Below are 23,875 nucleotides of genomic sequence, written 5' to 3'. Positions count from 1 at the left end.
AAAAACTGCCACAGAAAGAAAATAAGCCATAGAGCAAAACAATATATATGCTTATTCTTGTTTGCTTTCTTCTGTCTTGTCATACCAAACGTGATGTGTTTTAGCTAAAGGCCAGCTCCTGACTTTCCCTTCAGCTCAACTCTCCTGTGCTATTTGCTTCTTGAATAAATTTTTTTCTCCATGTTTTGCGTCTCCCTCCAGAGCACAGAACTATGTTTCAGTCTTAACAAATATAAGAGGTTGAGTTGAGTCTGTAAGTGTACAATGATATTGAGAAAATATTTATTGTACCCAGCAAGTATTGGGATTGAATTAAAACTAATTGGATACTTGCCAGCCATTCACACAGAAGTAATGCAAGGCAATTGTTAAGGATTCAGAAATATGATAAATATGCAAAAGTTTTGTCTACAAATCCAAAGAGCCAAGTTCAAACAGCAGTGGTATGATTCAATTAACACAAATTTTACATAATAATCAATTAGAATGCTATAGTTAAATTCATATGAACTTATGGGGGAATTTAACATGTCTGCACCTGGTGACTGATGGATCCAAATGAGTTCCAGAGGTAACTGGGAGATATCCCAGGGTTTTGCTGCATGGCCCTGCCAAAGATTTAGCAACGTCTTGGAATCAAATGGTGACCAAGGCTCTGGACAAGATGAGGCCTGTGTAACTTCCTACCAATCTTATCCAACTTTCCCTGTGGTTCACAGAAAAAGTTGCAGGTGCAGGAAAGGGTAAGGAATACCTGGATCATTGCAGGAGGAAAATGAAGGATGACTTCAACTGGACATGATTTAAGTCTGCTATCAGTACGCTGTGATACTCAACTTTATATCTCCATCCCCGTCATCTATGTATTGGTGTCACTGCCTTTTTATGGTGCCTGAAAGCTACGGCGGTCTGGATGGGGGACAACAGGCTTCAACTGAACTCTTGCAAGACTAAATGAATTTGGTGCATGGAGCTTCAAGATCTGGGACCTTAACACCATTAATAATAATAATAATAATAAATTTGGATTTATTAGCCGCTCCCTTTCCAAGTAGGACTCGGGGCGGCGTACAATGGAGCATAAAACATAAAAAATATATAACAACACCAAACGTACATACATACACAACATACCTACATACATACACGGAGGAGGAAACAAATTACATCAATAGACAGTTAAAAATCAACTTTAAAATACCCCAATTGTAAAAACCCAATAAAAATTAATATTTAAGGACAATTTAAAACAGTTTGGAGGAATGGGAAAATTACGATTGCGATTGAGCCAGGCCGGATAATTGAAAGAGGTGGGTCTTCAGCTGTACACGGAAGGAGCGGAGATCGGAAGTAATCCTGATGTCACGGGGGAGGTCATTCCACAGGGCTGGGCCCATCACAGAGAAGGCTCTGCTCCTGGGTGTCGCCCCCCGACACTGTTTGGCGGACGGCACCCGGAGAAGTCCCTCTCTGTGTGCGCGAATTGGTCGTAGGGATGTGTGGGGCAGGATGCGATCCTGCATATAACTAGGCCCTGTGCCATGGAGCGCTTTAAAGATCATAATCAAAACCTTGAAACGCACTCGGTAGACCACAGGCAGCCAGTGCAGCTCGCGCAGGAGAGGTGTTACAGGGGAGTATCTAGTCCTCCCCATAATCACCCGCGCGGCCGCGTTCTGGACCAACTGTAGTCTCCGAGTGCATCTCAAGGGAAGCCCCATGTAGAGAGCATTGCAGTAATCCAGGCGAGACGTCACTAGCGCATGGGTGACTGTGCGTAGGGCATCCCGGTCCAATAAGGGGCGCAATTGGCGCATCAGGCGAACCTGATGGAACGCCCCCCTTGCCACGGCTGTTACATGGTTGTCCATGGACAGCCGGGCATCCAGGAGGACGCCCAAATTGCGCACCTGTTCCATGGGGGCTAGTTGGACGCCCCCGATGGCCAGAGATGGAAGCACCTGGTTGAACCGGGAGGCCGGAAGCCACAGCCACTCCGTCTTGGAAGGGTTGAGTTTTAGTCGGTTGCCATCCATCCAGACCCGTACGGCCTCCAGACACCGGGACATCATTTCGACGGCCTCATTGGGGTGGTTCGGAGTGGAAATGTATAGCTGAGTATCATCAGCATACAGATGATATCCCACTCCAAAACCACGGATGATCTCGCCCAGCGGTTTCATATATGTGTTGAACAGGAGAGGCGAGAGCACCGATCCCTGTGGCACTCCACATGTGAGTGGCCTCCGGGTCGAACTCTGCTCCCCTGTCAACACACGTTGCGTCCGACCAGAGAGGTAGGAGCCAAACCACCGTAAAACGGTGCCCCTGACTCCCAGCCCCTCTAGCCGGTGCAACAGGATACCATGGTCGATGGTATCGAACGCCGCCGAGAGATCTAATAGGACCAGGATAGAGGAACAACCCCTATCTCTGGCCCTCCAGAGATCATCAACCAATGCGACCAAGGCCGTCTCCGTGCTGTGCCCGGGTCGGAAGCCGGACTGGCGCGGGTCTAGATAATCATTTTCCTCCAGGTGACGTGGGAACTGCTGTGCTACCACACTCTCTACAACCTTCGCTAAAAAAGGAAGGTTGGAGACTGGACGATAATTGACTAGGTCCGTTGGGTCCAGGGAAGGCTTCTTGAGCAGGGGCCTCACCACCGCCTCTTTCAAGGCGGCTGGTAGAGACCCCTCACCCAACGAGGCGTTCACCAGGCCCAGGAGCCAGTCGCGCGTAACCTCCCAGGATGCCAGTACAAGCCAGGAGGGACACGGGTCCAATAAACATGTGGTGGGTCGCAGACGTCCACGCAACCTGTCCAAATCCTCGATGGCAACCGAGTCAAACTCCTCCCAAAGCGGTCCCTCAAGACTCGCAACGGGCGTCTCTACTGAACCACTGAAAGGGGTCCATCCCATCCGGATTTGAGCGACTTTGTCCTGTAGATAATTCCCAAACTCCTCTGCTCTGCCCTGTAGTGGGGCTTCCCGTGGTCTCTCAAACAAGAGGGAACGGGTCACCCGAAACAGGGCGGCAGGGCGGTTATCTGCAGACGCAATAAGAGCGGCGCAATGTTGACGTTTGGCCGCTCTTAGTGCCACAAGGTACGTCTTCAAATAGGCTCGTGCCTGTGCTCGGTCAAATTCGGAGCGGGAGGATCTCCAACGACTCTCTAGGCGTCTCTTGTGGCGTTTCATCACCCTTAGCTCCTCGGTAAACCAAGGTGCCAGGGTGGTTCGTCGCCGCAGGAGAGGCCGCAAAGGCGCCACCCGGTCTAGGGCCCCGGTAGTCGCACTATTCCATGCGACTACCAGGTCCTCCACTCGGGGGCGGGTCAGGTCCACAGGAGGTGGCCCAAGTTCCGTCTGGAACCTATCCGGTTCCATCAGGCGCTTGGGGCGGAACCATCTAATACCTTCCAGTTCCGCCTCCTCGCGGCGGGGGGTAGCACCAGGGAAGTCCAGCCGGAGAAGTGAGTGATCCGACCATGACAGGGGAATAGTGTCTAGATCCCCTATTCCCAGATCACTCGTCCACTGGCCAGAGACAAAAACAAGGTCCAGGGTGTGGCCTCCCCTGTGAGTAGGGCCCTGAATTAACTGGGTCAGGTCCATGGCTGTCATGGAAGCCATGAACTCCCGAACCCCCTCAGACGCTTCTCCCATCGACGGCAGATTAAAATCCCCCATCACTAAAAGTTTGGGGGTCTCAACCGCCACCGATGAGATCAGCTCAAGGAGTTCGGGCAGGGCCGCTGAAGTATAGCGAGGAGCCAGGTATACTATCAGCAGGCCCAACTGCCTCCCTGGGCCCCATCTCACGACGAGGGACTCACACCCGGATGTCTGCGGCACGGTGAACTCTCTCGGTTCTAAGTCTTCCCGGATAATCACTGCTACCCCACCGCCCCTTCCCTGGGCCCGAGGCTGGTGAAATGCTCGATAACCTGGCGGGCACATTTCCACAAGGGGTAGACCTCCCTCGTGGCCCAACCAGGTCTCGGTTATTCCGGCGAGGTCCGGGTCCCCCTCCAAAATTAGATCGTGGATGAGGGGGGCCTTATTGACAACGGACCTCGCGTTGCACAACAGCAGTCTCAGGCCTTGGGTCTGTAGATCCTGACCACCTAGTATGCAGGGGTTGGTGCAGACGACCGGGAATGACCAAAAACCCCGGTCTCCCAACCGACTACGCGCTCTTAAACTGTCCTCGCACCTGCCCCTCCCCACGACTGTTGGTATTAAGGAGCCCTGCACAGGAATGCTATCTTCCCTCTCCTCCCCCACTCCGCTCCCTCCTCTTTCGACCACACCTAGGTGCCTGGCTCTTCCATCCCTCCTAACCGGTTCCCCCCCCCATCCCTACAACCCCTCCCCCCCATCCTTATAACCCCTTACAACTTTTAAAAAACATTTAATTAAAAAACCCCTTAACGTGCGCTTCCTCCGCCTCTCTGGGTTAATGAACCCGTCCTCAAGGTGGGCCCTTGAAAGGGCAGGAGGCCATAGCTGCGAGAGGGGGGAATCTCGTAGCTGTAGTAGGTCTAGCCTCGTATATAACATGATTAGACAGGGCCAAAGCTCGTCAAGTGGGAGCTGTCGGTATTAATATGCATTGGCAGCCTCAGATCCCACTAAGGGGATAGTCCTGGCAAAGGATAGACAGATGGAAAAAAGTCCACATCTTGGATGGAAATGATGGGCTGATGGAAATAAGATAGCCAGCTGGTGAATAGAGGGCTGCAGCTAAGGGGTAGTTCATAATGGGCGGTAGGGGCGGGTAGCCCATGATAGAGAGTAGTAAATGAGTAGTAAATGGGTGGGGGGGGGCGGGTTGTAGTGAGCACGGCAGAATACAGAGTCAAACCTTCTACATGGGCCTCAGGTGTTCCAACGCCTCCATTTCGTGGCCCGCCTCTGCCTTAGATAGTCCTCCGTCCATTTGGCCACCCACAGTCGTTGTTATTGTTATTGGTGTTATTATTGGGGTTATTATTGGGCCCGGGGGGGCCTGGGGGGGCTGCACCGACCTCCATACGGCCTCCCTGCAGCCCTCCTGCCGATCTCCTCCGGCGCCTCAGGCCTCGCTCTCCTTTCCTTCTTCCCTCCGGCGCCTCGGGCCTCCCTCGGGCCTCGCTCTCCTTCTCTCTTGGGTCGCCACCATCCCTCCGAAATGCCTCCGAAATGTCTCCAACCAGACCACCGTCCTCCAGCCTCCTCCAGCCTCCTCCGCCCCCTCCACTCAGGCCTCCACCGCGTCGCCGCTCCGCCGCTCCGGCTCAAAACGACCAGCCGCCATACCGCCAGCCGCCCTGCCGCTCAGAAGCGCCAGCCGCCATGCCGCGCCGACCGGCACATCATCCTCCTCCTGCCCGGCTGCCCGACCGACCCGGCGGGCCAGCCTGGACCCGGGCAGGGGCCAGCATATTCGGCGCCAAGAATCCCGATCCTCAAGCTGGAAATGAGGGTCGGCAGCATCCCTGCCTGTCAGAGAGCCCTCCGCATTAAGCGGAGCTCAGAGGCAGCCCTCCATTCCCTCCGGAAGCTCCTCCTCCATTCTAGATGGAGTTGCACTATGCAACTTGGAGATTTTTCTGAACTTATGATTCCTGTTCAAAGAGCAGGTAGCAGTTAGGAGAGCCTTTATACAACTTTGCATTGTGCACCATTTCACCATTTCCTGATCAAGAGTCCCTGTGCTGAGCCACTCAAACCCTGGTCATCTTAAGTGGACAATGCTGTTCCTGGAATTACCCTCAAAGAGCATTTGGAAATTGCAACTCGTGCAGAGTGCAGTAGTAGGGGCAGTCTTTGGGAATCCCAGAGAGATTCATATTATACCACTATTCTGCAAACTGCACTGCTTGCTGGCTTTCTTATGGGTACAATTCAAGGTGTAATGATCAATTTTAAATCCCTGATTGGCATGGGTCAAAGTTGCCTCAGGAACCCCAATGGGATTAGCCTACTCCCAGTAATAAGCTACCCAGAACTTCCTGTGAGATGGATGGCAAATAAATAAACAAAAAATAATAAACAAACTATTCTTAGATGAAGATTTTTATGCCACATATTCAAAGTCTCTATTATGATCCAGTATAGTATATTCAGGTCTCTGGTGTATACTACTCAAGAGCACTTCTCAAATGAATCTTTTTTCTCTGTTTCTGAACAAATAATTCCTATTTTACTTCAACAAAAGTATATGGTTGTCCCATAATAATGGTTCCCTTCTCCAAAAGGAAAGAGAGTGAAATGAAAAATCATCATGTAGTTTGCTTGGTTGACAGAAAAAAATGAATGTGAGGATTAAGTTTGAGTTAAAATCATTAGTGCAAAAAATATAATGATAAAATCAACTTGAAGAATTTGGAGATAGGGAATAGTGTTTCCCCTATGTCCAGACAAACATTTATTAGTTGAGCTGTGCATGCATCAAAAGATATTTCAATGAGGATCACTTCCGGTCCCCGAAGGCGACAGACATTCGTGTCTGCTGTTCGTCTTCTCGGTGGGCTCCCCTTAAGTTTAGGGGGAGCACAGGGAGCCTTGGAGGGGCCCCCTGCCATAAGGCGGCTTGTTGGGACCCCCTGAATCGGTGGCGGCCACAGGGGAGTCGCCAGCTACACCCCAGGAGCCGGGGAGCATGGGGGGTGCGCAACAGCATGCCTTCGCCAAGCGGAGCCTGGAAGGTAACAACTAATTGGATGTTACAGCTGAAATGCGGTGAGGTGGGAAGCTTCCCTCAATCTCCTTTTAAATCTATCTAATTGATGAGCAGCAGCCTTTCTAAATTGTGGATTCAATCCTTTGAAATGTTAAGATTGGAGGGGGGGATTTTCCATCCCCCCCTCAGAAAAGCGGCAATTGGAAAATCCCTCTCTCTCGGAAGAGAGAGAGAGAGAGTTAAAAGTTACTTTCTCTTCCTTTAAGCAATGGGATGACTTCTTGCTACAATTGCAAAGGAGGATTGCTGAGTTGATTCTTTTAAACTACTTTATGGAAACTTTGGACGTTGCTTTCTGATCTCCTGTGAAGGCGGAGCCAAGATGGCCACCTTCCTCCTTCTTGCACTTATGAATGAATTTCCCTTTTGAAAGAATTTCTGGCTTTGTACTATATCACACCCTAGAGATCTCCAGGAGCCTCTTCTCGCACGTATCTCCCTTGGATTTGGAACATTGATTTATATCACCTGGCTTGGAGCTGTATAGAGACCTACGCTCTCCTCTGGACTTGCTTGTCTTGTGACTTCTCCCAGTTGTGTCTTTCCACAGATGCCATTTCTTTGTGCAGACTTATAGCTATCTCTGAACCTAATATGGGTCCTAAAAAATTACCCCCTGGTAAGCCGTCTTCGGCCCCAACATCATCTACGTCCAGCCCGATTACCCAAAAGACACCATTGGCTTCATTTTTACAACCTAAAGCGACTGAAGAAAGCTCAAAGGAACTATCAGTTGAGCAAATGTTTCAAACTCTCTTAAAGGGACAGGACGAATTGAAAAAACAACTGGCAGACTTAAATGATCAGCTCAGAGAAACGCAACAGCAAACAACACAAAATAAACAGAGAATAGGGGTGCTGGAGGAGGGTGCGACTGCGCTGAGGGAAGAGGTTAAGGTAATCCAGAAGTGGAATGTAGAATTTGAAAACCATATGATAAAGGTGGAATTTGAGTGAATGTCTTTTTTTTTTTAATTTCAAAACTTGCCAGAAACAGAGAATGAAGATCTCAAGGAGATTATGACCACAATTTTAGCAGAATATATTAAAAGAGACAAACAACAGCTATGGTGGGATATTGATTTGATCTATAGGATTAATTCAGCATACGCTAGACCACACAACGTGCCAAGGGAAGTACATGTTAAATTTCTTAGAAAGACCACAAGAGATGAGGTCTTAGGAGCTCAAAGGGTGGGACCACTAAAATATAAAGACAAAGAAATAACCATTCTTAAACAGATTCCAAAGAAAGTAAGAGATAAGAGGAAGAAATACTCCTCTTTAGCAAAGAAATTATATAGCAATGGAATCTGGTTTAAATGGTTGTTGACAGAACAAAAGAGCTGAGATAGCTGGGCTCACAGTCACCTGAAAGCATTTCTCCCTAATAATTTCCCAAACTTACATTTTAATGGCTGTGAAAGAAGCTTTCCCCTTCATGGATCACTGCTTTGTTCTTGGTAAAGGGGCTTGTGCAGCTCAAAGAAGATATGAGCATGAACTTGAAGTACTAATACATGAGGGCAGGTATGATATAGTTGCCTTTACTGAAAGCTTCATTGGGGGATGAAACTCATGATTGGAATGTACTCATAGAAGGATACAATTTGTTCAAAAGAAACAGACAAAAGAGTAGGTGGAGTTACATTATATGCAAGTAATTGCTACATATTTACAGAAAAGCACAAAACCAAGGATGTAAGCTTCCTAGAATATATATGGGTTATAAAAGGAAATAAAGGAAATAAAAGGAAAGGAATGCTATTGCTATAGGTATATATTATACATGTATACTATAGGCCTGTGATGGCAAACCTATGGCACGCATGCATGAAGTGATACACAGATACATGTCATCTGGCATGCGCAGCATCACCTGTTCCGCTTTTGAGTTTCTGGCGTGCATGTGCACATGATGATCAGCTGACCTTAATGTGTGTGGCAATGCCAGAAACTGGAAGAGCTGGTCTTCCATTTTCTGGCATGAGAATGTGCATCAGCCATCTGATTGTCATGCATGCATGCGCGACAGTAATCAGAAGACTAGCTGGTCGGGATGCATATGCACACCGTAAACCAGAAGTTCATTTTCTGGTGCACGCATGCCCCCTGGGCAGCTCCTCTTCCAGGTTGCGGCCTTGATGGAGAAACCGGTAGTGGTGGCAGGAGGCTCCGCCCACCTGCCTGGATGCTTCTGCACATGCGCGCACGAGTAAACCGGTAGTAAAAAAAAATGGAAACCCACCACTGGTTTTCAACCACTACACCAAATAAGTCCACTCATTTAGGTTTCAGACACCTTCAAACTCTAAACAATTCTCCCCTATATAAAAACTTTAGAAATACCACTCTTAACCAGTTAACCTTACCATGTTACCTCTCTAATAAGTTTCTCCTCAGCTTCCCCTCTAAAGGAGAAAAATAAAAGCTTTGGCCATCAAAAGAGTCCTTACCTAGAATTAATAATGAAGCACGAAGTGAAGAAACAGAATTTGTGAACATTGTATTGAAGTTATTCTCAGATCTTTCTTGCAAAATGCCAATAAAGTTTTCCTCCCATTCAGTCTTTTCCTACAGAAAATCTTTTTCAAAGTTACATACAAAAAATGTTTAATATAGATCTTCTTTATAAATGGAAACAAAACAACAGCCGTTCAGAAGTGCTGCCAAAACACCTATATTTATTGCAGGTAACAAAAACCCTGTTGAAAAAAAAATCAAGTAATTAGTACACACAATTCTTTAAAATATGTGCCATTTCTGATAAATTATATTTGCAGCAAGTATCCTTATACTGAAAACTTATAAAATCAATGTTCTCCTGCCTTAGCTGAGGAGCTGGTTTGGGTGCCACTGTCATGAGGACTCGACATTGGAGACAGTACCTAGCTGTAATTCTGTTGATTTGGGGTACTTTTTAAAATTGGCATTGCAATATTTTTCTGAAAGAGCAGAAGAGCCATTTTAAAAGACTGAAACAGATTTATATGCTAAAAGAGGGAAGTAAGAAGCATATGAGGTTTTATGGATCAAATACATCTTTGCAGCCTGTCATAATTGCATGTGCATGAAACTAATTTGCATAAAAATAATTCTCCCAGTTGGAGATTATATTTTTACATTCATTCCATTTACATCTTTTCTCAATCCAGTAAGCCCCTTGGAGACTTGCAATATATAAATAACTACAAAAATAACAATGAAAAGAAAAACCACAATACAATAATAAAGTAATAGAAAAATAATGACGGTGAATAATAAATTTAATACCTATTTTCTTTTCTTTCTATTTTATTTTAATGCATTTTAAAGGTTTTAAATAAGAGCTTTTTGTTGAGAATTGTATAGGATCTTCTGCTTGTGCAGCAGGTTGGACTAGAAGACTTTCAAGGTTCCTTTCAACTGTTATTTGGCAGCTTAATACACTTTATAATATCCATAATATGAGAGGCAAGTTCAGAATAGATGCTAAATAGATTTTAGATATTAAATAATTTAATTTATCTATTAGAATAGTATTATCAGAAGATCTCACTTTCAAACATAAAAAATAATTGAGGTTCAGATATTCACAGAACTTGAACAGATTCAGAAATTTGATAATATAGTTGTTGTTCTTCTATACTTGTTTAGAAATAAAATCTAAATCTAGGCCATTGATACTTTCCTCCTGATATTTATAAATGCAAGTCAGTATGGGCTCTGCCATTTTTTTAAAATAACCATTTTTATTAAAATTGAGATGGATTTTTCCCATTACATTGCTGCAGTCTAACATTGCAAGGTGACTTTTTCCTTCTCATGTACCAAGTATAAAGTCAAAATCACTCTTTGTTTTGTTGTTCTACATAGGTGCCGATGATGACTTTCAATGCTTCATATAAAGACGATATCCTATTCACCCACTGTCATCATTCTTTCTATTAGCAAATTCAACTGATTAATGATAGAACTATAGTCAAAAAGGGTAACTAAAAATAAAAATGAAATATCAGTAAGCTTGGAAAATCCCAAATCTGTCATGTGCATAGCTCCTGCAAGGATATTAGCAAATACACAAATCCCTTTTTGACATGAGAATATCAAAAGATCTCAGTAATACTGAACCAGATAGTTTTGGGTGTTTATTGTTTTGAACATAATTGAAAGTAAAAAAATAAAAGAGGGGCATAGAAATTTGGAGGGAGATGTGACAAAATGCATAAAATATTATTAAAGAATTTAATAATCTTGGAGGATTACAAACACTCCACTTTTCTATATATTTTGGAGTTTTTTTTCTATTACTTTCTTTCAAAGCAAATGCCAATTGTTAAACTGAAAAAAAACCATGCTCTCTTCTCTTTTCTCTTCTTATTCTTCTTTTTTGTTTCTTTATATTTATATTTTAAAATGAAACTTACTAAAAACTTTGCAGATTCTGTCTAATGTAAGATCCCACCTCCCAGTCTTCTCATGAAAGCAGAACTCTTGAAACAAAAGGCATTTCAAAAGAAACTTTTATTGGAAGATAGAGAACAGAGAGAGTATAGGCAGAATCTGAATTTCCTGCGCCAGAATATTAGGTTTAAACTGCTTCTTTCAAGGTGCGAAGATGTTGTGAGAACTTCAGGCTGAGAAGGTGATAACAGGCAATTCTGAGGCGCCACGATCTCGCTCCTCCAGGGTTGAGACAAAACAGATGGCCTCAGGCATATTCTTCCCCCCTCTCATTTCCCAAAAGGTATATCAAAGCAGAAAAAGAATTAAAGGAAAACCCCATGTAAAAGCCTCCCCAAGCCTCCCCCCTCCCACCAGAATGGCAGTGTCCCGAAAGAGATCTATGGGACCTGACGTAGGTTATGGTTGTCAGCAGATTATCATATAGATATTGACTACATCACCCATCATGACTACTTATCTACAAATGCTTTTTGTTTTAAAATGGGAAAGTACCGATTGAGTTCTTTGTCTTAATTGAAATTATACAATGTGCAGCAATTTCTCAAAAGAACATTTTCATAAGTTTTCTACATCTGTTATTGCTATCACCGGTTGGCTAAGGCTACTGGCTAGAATGAGCAAAAGGGAAGTCTTTTTCTATCTATTAAATGATTTATATGAGATGGAATGAAAACTGAGAAGTCCAGTTCTTTTAATTTATTGAAAGACTTGAGAAACCATAGTATTTATAAAACTTAGTGGTGAAGTAAGCAGTAAAATATTCCTCCAAAACAATTTAGCCTTTAGTTGTGAACTCAGTAGAAAAGGACATAATAATATAAGCGCTCTACAAGGTAGAATAAAGGCCAGCTATACCAGCATTCTGTTTTCTGCAGTGAATGCCAAATGGAAATCCATAGGGAAGACATGAATTCCATGATATCCCTACTGCTGTTTCCAAGCAATTAGTACTGAGTTTACATTCTCTGATTCCTTGTAACATGAGGCCACCATAATAAAAGCAGAAAGTATTATAATCCATGAATTTATTCAATCTGTATTTAAAGCTGAGTAAATTGGCAAATCCTGTAGTAGCAAATTCCATGGTTATAACTGTGTGCTTTGTGTAAAAATGTTTAGTTTTTTCCCCAATTTGCCTTTAGTGTTAAATTTCTACCTACTTTTCTTTCTTCGGTCAATAATTATTGGTTCTATGGGGTACATAGAGAGAAAATAAATGTCCCACAAAACTTATTTGTTTACTTTGGAAATTCAACAAATAGGTTGTGAACATGATGGTCATTCCTAATTACAATACTTATCCCCAGCATCTATTAATCTAAGGTACAACTTTAATTCTCTTGTATTTCCTAAACAGAAAATATTACATTATTTTAAATAAAAGGATATTTTAGGTGTCTAAATAGTTAAATGGCCTGTTATAACCACTATACTGCTTTGTTCTTCATTGAATAGGTCTGAGATCATCCTTGTGTGAAGGGCAGGCTTTTAGCAGAACAATTTCACTGGCTCAGACTGTGTAATTGCCAAGCTAGTCTAAAAATAGATTTCTAGAAAATATGTAGGAAGCAATGAAAAGGCAGGAAAGGATTTTATTGCTTTGGGCATTTTAGTTTAGTGATTGTTTCAGCTTTAAATCAAGCATATGGGGTGACTAATAATACATAACAGAAAGCTGCAACAGATCTATTACATAAGGTAGATGTTCTTCAGAGAGTTTCATCTGCCTTAAATGATTAAGATCCTAGTAAGGTGGTGATAAAGGTGCCTGCAGCATTACAAAAACTAACTAGCAGTAAAAGAACCAGAAAACCATGGGAAATAATAGATGAGAGTATTGGGAGATTAATGAAATCAAAGTCCCACTGAGCCATGAAATATCTGGGTGATAAATTAAGGTAATGTACAGTAACCAGGAGCAATATGAGAACTAAAATATAAACTTTTCACATTCAAACATAATATGTACCTCTGCCCTTGTAAGAAATTAAATGGCACTTGTTTAGTGGAATTCTTACATTATATGTTCAATAATGATGTTTATTCGGTTTTGGAGTTTGTAGGCAAAATGTATTGCAATGTGGTTTAACATTATAGAATGCAAAATTTTAGGAACTTAATCCCAAAAAAGACATTGGTTAGAGAAAAAAAATTACTGAGTGGCACAAAAAGCATGCCATCTATTTAATAAATAGATAATTCTGCTCTCCTTACTGTTTATGCTTTAGACATTCTTTGTCAATGGATCAATTCAGATGCTTTTCCACAGGGAAGGAGTACAGATCTATATCTACAGTTACATGAAGGGAAGCATGCAATAGGGTAGCTCAAAGGTTTGTTGTGGGTGCTACAGAGAAGAAAGGATCAACTTATTCTCTAAAGTATCAGAGGGAAAGACAACAGGTGAAAGATCAAACCTGCTGGTGAGAACAATCAGTAGAACAGCTTGCTTCCTTGAGGGGTGCTCCATCAAAGAGTTTTTTAAAAATAGATAGACAATCATTTGTTGGGATGGTATACTCTAGGATATCTTGTTTGGGCAAGGATTTGGACTAGAAGACCTCCACGATACCTTCCAGTCCTATGATTCTATAACTTTATGCCCACTCCAGCTCACACTTCGGTTGCATTCCCAATTGCCTGGTCTCATTATATGGGGAAAAGCAAGTGGGGAAATGATTATTTGCCCAAATAGCATGCATGGACTCTGTTAATTATTTATATTCTTAACTCCTGGACTTATTGCATATAATGAAGGGAAAGCTAATTGCACCAAGCAGAGTAGTACTTTATCTTTAGACATAGATTGAGCCTAAAGGCAATATTCATCTACCCCTAAGAACTCATCTGGATCCAGAAACAATGGGGTAATTATAGGTGGTTGTTAATATCTCCATTCTAGATGAGATTCCCAAATAAGTAGATACTTCTTAGTATCATGGATTTCTAAATGATTATGATTATTTTTATTCAATTCCCTCTACACTTGAACACAATATTGTGAGAAAGATTGCATTGGTATAGCCAAGGAAAAGTTAAGATGAATGGAACATTGTTTGTGGGGAGGGGATCTTGACCACTCATTTGCTTCCAATACTATAATTTGCTGGAATAGCAGTAATATTCTTGAATAACAGAATAACAGAGTTGGATCTTATAAGTCTTCTAGTTCTTGCTCAGGCAGGAAACCCTATTCCATTTTAGACAAATTATTGTCCAAACTCTTCTTAAAAACCTCCAGGGTTACAGCATAACTGCTGTAGGCAAGTTGTTCCACTGATTAATTGTTCTAAGTGTTAGGAAATTTCTCCTTAGTTCTAGGTTGCTTCTCTCCTTGCTTAATTTCCATCCATTGCTTCTTGTCCTGCCTTCAAGTGCTTTGGAGAATAGGTTGACACCCTCTCCTTTGATCTTATATGAACCTTTGATAATGAAACACTGCTGTCATGTCACCTCTAGTTCTTCTCTTCATTAAACTAGATATACCCAATTCCTGCAACCATTCTTCATATGTTTTAGACTCCAGTCCCCTAAACACGTTTGTTGCTCTTCTCTGTACTATTTCTCGAGTCTCAATATCGTTTTTCATATTGCGGTGTCAAAAACTGGATGTGGTATTCCAGGTGTGGTCTTACCAATACATAGTAGAATATAGAATAACAGAGGAACATAGAACACTCGACCAGTACTAACACTTCACATGATCTTGATTCTATCTCTCTGTTCGGAAACTCAACTTTTCTATTATTATGTGTGGATATAAATGTTCCCAAGCAGTAAGAAAAAAATAAGGCTTTCTTATTTCTGCAGTAATGTGTTGACCACAATTCCCAATAGATAGATACATCAACAGATTAACTCATAGGAATGAGGTTGTTTGTACCTGATAGTTTATTTATTTATTTGTCAACAAATACAAGGAAACAAGTATCAGTATAGATATAGACATGGATGCATGAAAATGGCACAAATAAATGAATATAAGTAAGCAAAACATAGTCATAAACACATAAAATGAGTATATATAAATGGGGACAGTAAGATAGGGACAGTAGGCACACTGGTGCGCTTATGCACGCCCCCTTAGGGACTTCTTAAGAAATGTGTAAGGCCCACGGTAGACAGTTTAAGGTAAAAGGTATGGGCGTTAGAGGAACTAACAACAGGATCAGGTAGAGTGTTCCAGACATTTACTACTCTATTGCTGAAGTCGTATTTTCTGCTATCAAAATTAGAGTGGGTTACATTTGGTTTGTATCTATTGATAGCCCTCATGTTATTGCGGTTGAAGTTAAAGTAGTTGCTAACAGGTAGGGCGTTATGGCAGATAATCTTTTTGTACTAAGCTTAGATTGGAACATAGACCACATAGTTCAAGGTTATCCAAGCCTAAAATTTCAAGCCTGGTGGTTTAATGAATTTTATTGCGTACAGAGGAGTTGAGTACTCTTCTTATAAAATACCTCTGGACTCTCTCTAATGTATTAATATCCGAAATACAGTGTGGGTCCCAGGCAGGTGAGCAGTAAGGGCAGGTCTGGCAAAGGTTTTGTATGCCCTAGTTAGCAGTACAGCATTACCAGAGAAAAATTCATAAAATAAAGTTGAGAACTCTGAATGCCTTTTTGGCAATATTGTTACTGTGAGCTCAGAGGCTTAGATCTTTTGAAATGAACACTCCCAGGTCTTTGACAGAGTATGGGTCATCTTTTAGATCGTTTCCACCCAGCTTGTTTTTGATGTTTTGATTTTTATTGCCAATGTGTAGGATGAGCATTTGTTAGTAGAGATTTTGAGTTGCCAATTGTTTGACCATTCCGATACATAATCTAGGTCATTTTGTAGGGTAGTAGAATTATCTGTGGTGTTAAATAGTTTTACAACATTGGCAAAGAGGATGCAGCCGCTTATAATATGATCAGAAAATTCTTTTATGTAATGTAGAAAGAGTGTTGGTCCTAGAACGCTGCCTTAGGGAACACCATTGCTAACTGGTGCAGGGTTTGATATAGCGTTTCCAATTTTGAGTACTTGTTGCCTGTTTGATAGGAATTCAACTGTCCACTTGTGCAAAGATCCAGAAATGCCACAAGAACTTAGTTTTAACAGAAGTTTGTCATGTACTACAGAATCAAAGGCTTTGTAGAAGTCTATGTAGATTGCACCTATTGTTTTACCCTGGTCGAGTTGAGAGGTCCAAATGTTTTTGCAGTGTTGCAAAATTACAGTTGCAGATTACAGGACAAATTTTTCCTGAAACCAAATTGCTTATTAGAGAGTAGGTTGTTTGTCTCTAAGTGGAGGGTGATGGATTTTTTATGATGAATTCCATGACTTTGCAGGTGACAAAGGTGGTCTGTAATTCTCAACAAGGCTGGGGTCTCCTTTTTTGAAGATATGTATGACTGTTGCTAATGACCATAGGTCAGGCAAGGAGCTCATTCTAAAAGATACTTCATAGATAGTGCTTAGAGATTCAGCTAAGGTGGTGGAGTGCTTTTTTTAGAAAGTAGGCACAAATTCAATCAGGACCAATAGATAGAGATGGCTTTAGGTTGTGTAGTGCCCTTTTTACGGTATCTTCAGCAAAATCAATGTGGATTAGATCATTGCAATTGGTTGTGGTATGACAAGTAAATGAGGGGGAGATGCCATTGCTGTTGACAAAGACTGAACTGAAAAAAGTGTTGATGAGATTGGTGTTAATGGCATCGTTATAATCTTCAACATTTTGTCCTTTTAGATTTGAGATGGTTTTTGAGTCTTTAAGTTTGGCATTCACGAAATTAAAGAAGGCTCGATTAGATTTCGTGTGTAACAGCTCTTCTTCTTCCTCCTGCCTGCAGTGGTAATTGGTACATCCTGTTTTTATTTGATGGCATACAGTTTTGTTTCATTTTTTAAATTTAGCTACATAGTCAGTTTTATTTTTCCTCCAAAAGGATTTTTTGGGGATTGGATTTTCCTTATTGATATGGATAATTTGTTCTTCTTGACTTTGAGTGTTACTAAAGGTACATATAGATTAATGACTCTTTGAATTTCAAGTTGAAAAGTGTTATAATAGTCTTCTGCAGTGTTGCTGTCATTGAATAGGATTTGCCAATCTAAGGATGAGAGGTCGGCAGCTATGAGATCGTAGTTTGCTTTTTTGAAATTGTATTTAGGAGTCCTATTATGAGAGTCTTTGTATGGATGTAAATTTAGACAAAAGTCAATCATGCTGTGGTCACTGTTGGAAAAAGGTTCTTCGATATGAAGGTTATAAATTGTTTTTAATAAATTAAATTGTTTAAACTGTTGCAGAAGATTAGATCAAGGCAGTTGTTGAATCTAGTGTTGATAGTTACCAATTGATCGAGTTCTGAAGTAGTGACGGCATTATACAGGGTCGTATATATTGTTTCAGTCCAATTAATAAGAGGTAAATTGAGGTCACCAAGAAAGATAATGGGATGTGGGCATGAGGCTGCCCACATTAGTAATGTAGTTAGTTTGCTTGCATGATCAAGGTCATAATCAGGGGCCCTGTAACATAATAGGAAGCCAATTTTGGTATTTAGTGATAGATCGCAGATAATGGTCTCAGGAAGAACAAGCTTTTGTGTTACTTGAATATTTTTCAGATCTAGGGACTTTTTGTAGAAGATAGCAATACCACCTCCTCTTCAGATTTCATGGTCAGACCGGTGGACATGGTAGTCACTTGTAGAGGAAATAGAGTCTGGAAAGGATTTGTTTGTTCCGCAGACAAATATGAGGCCAAATTGTGACGTATTTAGTAGAAGAAGAAATTCTGGCATTTGGTTTGCGAGACTTCTTGCGTTGAGTAGTTTAAATTTAAGACCTGTAGTGGTGAACCTGGATGATCTGGGGGGGGGGGGGTTGTGGGGTTTTGGGTGGGCGAACCTGGATGATCTTGGGGGCCTAGTTTTGGATGTTGGGGGGTTGGGGTTGTTGATTGTTGGAATTGTCAATTACTATTATTGAATTATTGTGATTGTAGGGACGTGAGCTGTTGGTCTTGTGTTTGATGCAGTCAGCGCAGTATTCGATGTATAGATCAGTCTCTCTATGATCCAGGCATCGTTTGAGCTCTGTGCAGGACTCACAGGAGTGTGCACGTTGTAATAGGGATAGGTGGGGCCATGAAAGCAGTTTATTATGGTTAGTGTAGTTTCTGGCAAGTGTGTTTTTTGAGTGGATAAATTTGCATTTACACTATTGCAAATGACTTTGCAGAAGTGTGGAGCCATCGTGCCATCATTGTTTTTGTATTCAGGGCTGTCACAGGAGGTGTTAATAATTTCATCAGGAGAGATGGTCGATGCCAGATAGTGATCTAGGATATTTTGTATTTTTAAAATATATCTATAATTATATGTTTTATTTAATAATGTTGTCCTCAGTGCTATATGGTCATATAAGTGTCTTTCTGCTGGCTCATTTGCTTAAACAGTCTCTGCTCCACCATTTATAAAATAGAATAATTAGTTTCCATTTAAATAAAGGACATGATATATAAGATGCTTCATATATGCTTCAGAAAAGTTGGATATGGGAAAAATAAACAGATACATTAAAAAAGTAAGTTACATTACATTTTAATTTTATTGTGCAAATAATAACAAATTATGTCAAATGGTGCTATATATTTTTATATATATTTTATATAGTAGAATCCAGATTCTACAAAGGCTCTTTCTGGCATTTAAATAAAAAATAGTAGAAATCCCATTCATATTTTGTAATGGACTGTGAGAATAACCTTGGGAGAAAGAAAGTAGAACCAGTCTAGATCAGTAATGGCTAATCTTTTTGTCCTTGTGTGCTGAAATTGCACGCATGTGCGCAATAGCATGCACACAAGTGCCCAGGTCCATAATATGTGCCCCGCACATGCACGCGACCCCATGTACCCTGTTTTGGGCCTAGAAGCCCTCCCTGAAGCCTCCTAGACCTGAAAATCAGCTGGCCGGCAGGGAGCGCACGCACATGCACAGTGGAACTGTGCTTGGCGACAGCTCACATGCATGCAGAGAGGGCTCCATGTGGCACGCGTGCCATAGGTTCACCATCAAGGGGCTAGATAATGGACTGATAAGAGAAATGTATACAAAGGAGGGGAGGGATGGGGATGGAAAAGGTATCTCAGAAGAGATCCTCCCTATAGTTTTATGGAACATAAAGTATATGATGGCAAGGAACACTTTCTGATTTACAAGATTCTTTTGTAATCTTACAATAAAAATAATATTAGAACTGATGGTTTTAGTGTCCTGTCTGGTCTACCTTGAATGGTTGTCAGATTTTCCATTAATATAAAAATATTAGGTACTGAAAAGGCTGTAATCACAGAATCATAAACCTGAATTGAATTTTTGAGAAGTGATGTAGTTGAAACTTCTGTTCATTACTCGTCCAGTAGAGTATACCGATAGATGATCACTCAATTCTTTTTAAATAATTTCAGAGAAGAGCTCAATATTATGAGTGGCATTTTGTTGCACTGTCTGACAGCTTATATAACCAGAATAATCTTGATGTCTATCCTATCAACCTCTTTGTACGTTGAACACAGTGATTTGCTTCTGCCCTTTTAATTAATTAAAAGTTAATCCACTTCCTCTTCCATATGACAACTCTTTAAATGCATAAAGGTTGGCATCATATCTTTAGTTATTCATTTACTTTTTGGTTAAAATTATCCAGATCTTTTAAACATTTCAACCATAACATTTTGAACACCATCAACACTGGCAAATCAAGATCAGTCAATTGCAAAAGACAGCTTTATTTAAAACAGCTTGCATCCTGCAGTGTCTTCAACACCATCAAGCAACTGCTTACCTCTGGTTCTTGGGAAGGGCTTGATAGGTAGACAAAAATGCCAACTTTAATGTAAATATCTGGCCGAATGTGCAATGAATCATAATATAATAGAACAAAACCCACAAAGATTCAAAAATGACTATTCCTCAAGATTTTAATTTCTCCTTTGCAACGTTTACTGCAATATGGTTATCTGCAAAGTTAAAAGTAACATACATGAAGCGAGCTTAGTTAGAGATTTATGCTTTCATTATTATGATAAGAACAGGATAAAGTATAGAAAGAATAATAATACAATGAGCTAGAAGATAAAAAGGAAAATGTTCTTTACTTATAAGTGATGAGAAATCACAGCTACTACTTTTCATGTTCTTAAATTTCAGCAAAACTGTTCTATTATTTTACTAAGCAATCAATGTACTGAGGTTACAACAGGGCTTATTGAAGCCAATTGTAAGAAATAAATATAAATGTTCCTTGAATAGTTTGATTAAATAATATTGTCCTTGGAGAAATCTCATTAGAAAAAGGTTGGATCAATCAGGATGCCTTAGAAGGTCTTTTCTCCCCAAAATTCCATCTCCTTCTTTTAGTCTAGTGTAGTGTAGTCCAAAGTTTCCCAACGTTTCAGGCCTTGTGGACCGGAGGGGGGGGGGGAGAGAAGGGAATGGTTCTTCATGAGCAGCTGATAAGCACTTGCACATGCAGTTCCATTTGTGCAAGCGGTATACACATGTCTGCCACTCACGCAAAGGAAGCCCCCTACTTGCACAAGTGAGGATGTGCATACACACACGTTTGCTGGCCTTTTCCACAGCCTGGTTGCAATCCTCTCATGGCCAACTATTGGATGCGGCCCACAGGTTGGAGGTTTCCTGGTCTAGTCTATCTTATTTTGTCTCATTCAATTTTATTTCACTATCGTATCTGATATTGGCTTGTATTACAGAGACCTGGTTGGGCCATGAGGGGGGTGTTCCCCTTAGTGAACTATGCCCATCAGGCTTCGGGGCGTTTCACCAGTCGAGAGCCCAGGGCAGGGGTGGGGGGGTGGCGGTGGTTATTAGGGAAAGTCTCAGATCTCAGGAGGTCACTGTGCCTCAGATAGGCGGGTGTGAGTCCCTTTTTGTGAAATGGGGCCTTGGAGTTCAGGTGGGCCTTTTTGTTACATACCTGTCTCCCTGCTATGTTTCAGAGCTGCTGGATGTATTAGCTGGATTGACGGTTGATTTCCCCAGGCTTATGATCCTGGGGGGTTTCAATCTGCCTTCCATTGGCGACACATCCGAGTCAGCTTGGGAGTTCGTGACTTCCATGACGGCTATGGACCTAACTCAGTTAATTCAAGACCCCACCCATAATGGGGGACACACGCTCGACCTGATTTTTGTCTCTGGGCAGTGGATGAATGATCTAGATTTAGGGGATATTTCTATTCAACCCTTGTCATGGTCTGATCATTTCCTCATCAGGCTTGACTTCCATACTGCTACCCCTCGCCGCAGGGAGGCGGAACTAACTAGATGGTTCCGCCCCCAGGTGCCTGGTGGACTCTGAAAGGTTCCTGATGGAGCTTGGGACTTTTCCTGAATCCCTTGCTCACAACTCGACCGAAGCCCTAGTGGAAGCCTGGGATAGGGCGGCCACTGGGGCCTTGGATCGTGTTGTGCCTTTGCGGCCTCTGACCCAGTGTCGATCCTGGGTGGCTCCCTGGTTTACCGAGGAGCTCCGGGAGATGAAACGCCAGAAAAGAAGCCTAGAGAGTGGTTGGAGGGTCAGCCGGTCCGAATCTGATCGAACACTAGTAAGAATTCATATTAAATCCTACTTTGTGATGATAAAAGCGGCAATACGGCAACATTTTTCCACTCTTATCGCATCAGCAGATAACTGCCCAGCCGCCCTGTTTAGGGTGACCCATTCCTTACTTAACCAAGGAACTGGGAAAGACCCTTTGCAGGGTAGGGCTGAAGAATTTGTTCAGTATCTGCAGGATAAAATCGCTCAGATCCGGACAGGCTTGCACTCTGACTGGGTAGATTCGGGTGAGTCGACGGGGATGAATCTTGTGGAGACAATCTGGGATGAGTTTGACCCTGTGACACCTGAGGGCTTGGACAGGATTATGGGGAGACTCAGTGCTGCCACTTGTGTGCTGAATCCGTGTCCCTCTTGGTTAGTTTCGGCTTCCCGGGAGGTGACACGAGGCTGGCTCCAGGCGATTACCAACACTTCATTGAGAGAGGGGCTCTTTCCCATTGCCTTGAAGGAGGCAGTGGTGAGGCCCCTCCTCAAGAAGCCTTCTCTGGACCCAGCTTCTTTAGCCAACTATCGTCCGGTCTCCAATCTTCGCTTTGTAGCAAAGGTTGTTAAGAGTGTGGTAGCATGTCAGCTTCCCCAGTACCTGGATGAAGCTGTCTATCTGGATTAGTTTCAGTCGGATTTCAGGCCTGGGTACAGCACGGAGATGGCATTGGTCGCATTGGTCAATGATCTCTGGCGGGCCCGGGACAGGGGCTGCTCCTCTGTCCTGGTCCTATTAGACCTCTTGGTGGCTTTCAATACCATCGACCATGGTATCCTACTGTGACAACTCGGGGCATTGGGAGTGGGGGGCACCATTTTACGGTGGTTCTCCTCCTACCTGTCGGATCAGTCGCAATTCGTGTTGACTGGAGGGCAGGGATTGACCCTGAGGCGCGTCACTTGTGGAGTGCTCCAGGAGTCGGTTCTCTCACCCCTCCTGTTCAACATATATATGAAACTGCTGGGAGAGATCATCCATGGTTTTGGGCTACGGTATCATCAATATGCTGATGATACCCAACTTTTCATTTCTACCCCAAACCACCCAAACGATGCCCTCAGCGTGATGTCCCGATGCCTGGAGGCTGTGCAGATCTGGATGGGGAGGAACAGGCTCAAGATCAATCCCTCCAAGACTGAGTGGCTGTGGTTTCCGTCATCCTGATTTGTGCATCTTGTTCCATCTTTGATGATAGGGGGAGAAATTTTAGCCCCCTCAGAGAGGGCCCACAATCTGGGAGTCCTCCTGGACATGCGGCTTAGTTTTGAAGATCACCTGACAGCCGTGACCAGGGGGGCTTTTTACCAGGTTCGCCTGGTCAGTTGTGCCCCTTCCTGGATCGGGATGCTCTATGCACAGTCACTCATGCCCTCGTCCTTTCTCGCCTGGACTACTGCAATGCTCTCTACATGGGGCTGCCCTTGAAGAGCACCCGGAGGCTTCAGCTGGTCCAGAATGTGGCCACGTGGGTTATCATGCAGGTACCAGTGGTGGGTTCCTGCCGGTTCGCACCGGATCGGGCGATCCGGTTCATGACCTAACCCAGAAGTAACCGGACCGGAAGTAACTTCTGGAAACCGGCACCGGCCCTGTCACTTGATCGCCCTTGCCGTCCCAATGCAGCTCGCTCGCTTGCTCCCCCACCCGTCCGCACTAAACTAGCTAGCCCAGCCCGCCGCTCACTGATTGGCTGGAGTCCAGCCAATCAGTGAGCGGGCTGGAGGTGACCCGTTTAAAAGCAGGTCCTCCATTTCAAAACTCCCTTCCCTTCGCCTTCCAGGAGCTTGCTGCTTCCCTCAGGTAAGCAACTAAGCGCGAGGGGGGCGGCGGGAGGCTAGCTTCGCTGAGGGGAGGCCTCCGGGCCTTCCCTCGCTGAAGTGGCGGGCTGGCGTGGGTGGCACAGGTGGCGGGCGGCGAGCCTCCGCAAAGAAAGGCCTCCGGGCCTTCCCTCGCTGAAGCGCTGGGCTGGCGTGGGCGGCGGGCCTCTGCAAGGAAAGGCTTCCGGGCCTTCCCTCGCTGAAGCGCCGGGCTGGCATGGGCCACGCGGGTGGCGAGCCT

The sequence above is a fragment of the Natrix helvetica genome, assembly GCF_964273705.1.
Source record: "Natrix helvetica genome assembly, chromosome: Z".
Classification (NCBI taxonomy): Eukaryota; Metazoa; Chordata; class Lepidosauria; order Squamata; family Natricidae; genus Natrix; species Natrix helvetica.
Note: the sequence above shows the minus strand (reverse complement) of the source record.